We start from the raw sequence: 226 nt of genomic DNA, 5'->3' as shown, positions 1-226 counted from the left end.
TTACGGGGCAAAGTTTTAATACAAGAAAGCTGAAGTATTTATAAAACTGCATTACTTATCAAAAAAAAATTTGGGGGGGGGGGGGGGGGGGGGTGTGTGGTGGGTTGGTTTGGTGTGTGTGGGATGAAATGCTATTTGCCAAACCCAGAAGAAGCATTGTCCTAAAGATAGACCAGAGCTCATCATGTATTCGCAGTATGCTATTCCCAAGCCTTCATATTTTATT

This window comes from Quercus suber, unplaced genomic scaffold, assembly GCF_002906115.3.
Source record: "Quercus suber isolate HL8 unplaced genomic scaffold, Cork oak 2.0 scaffold_270, whole genome shotgun sequence".
Classification (NCBI taxonomy): domain Eukaryota; kingdom Viridiplantae; phylum Streptophyta; class Magnoliopsida; order Fagales; family Fagaceae; genus Quercus; species Quercus suber.
Note: the sequence above shows the minus strand (reverse complement) of the source record.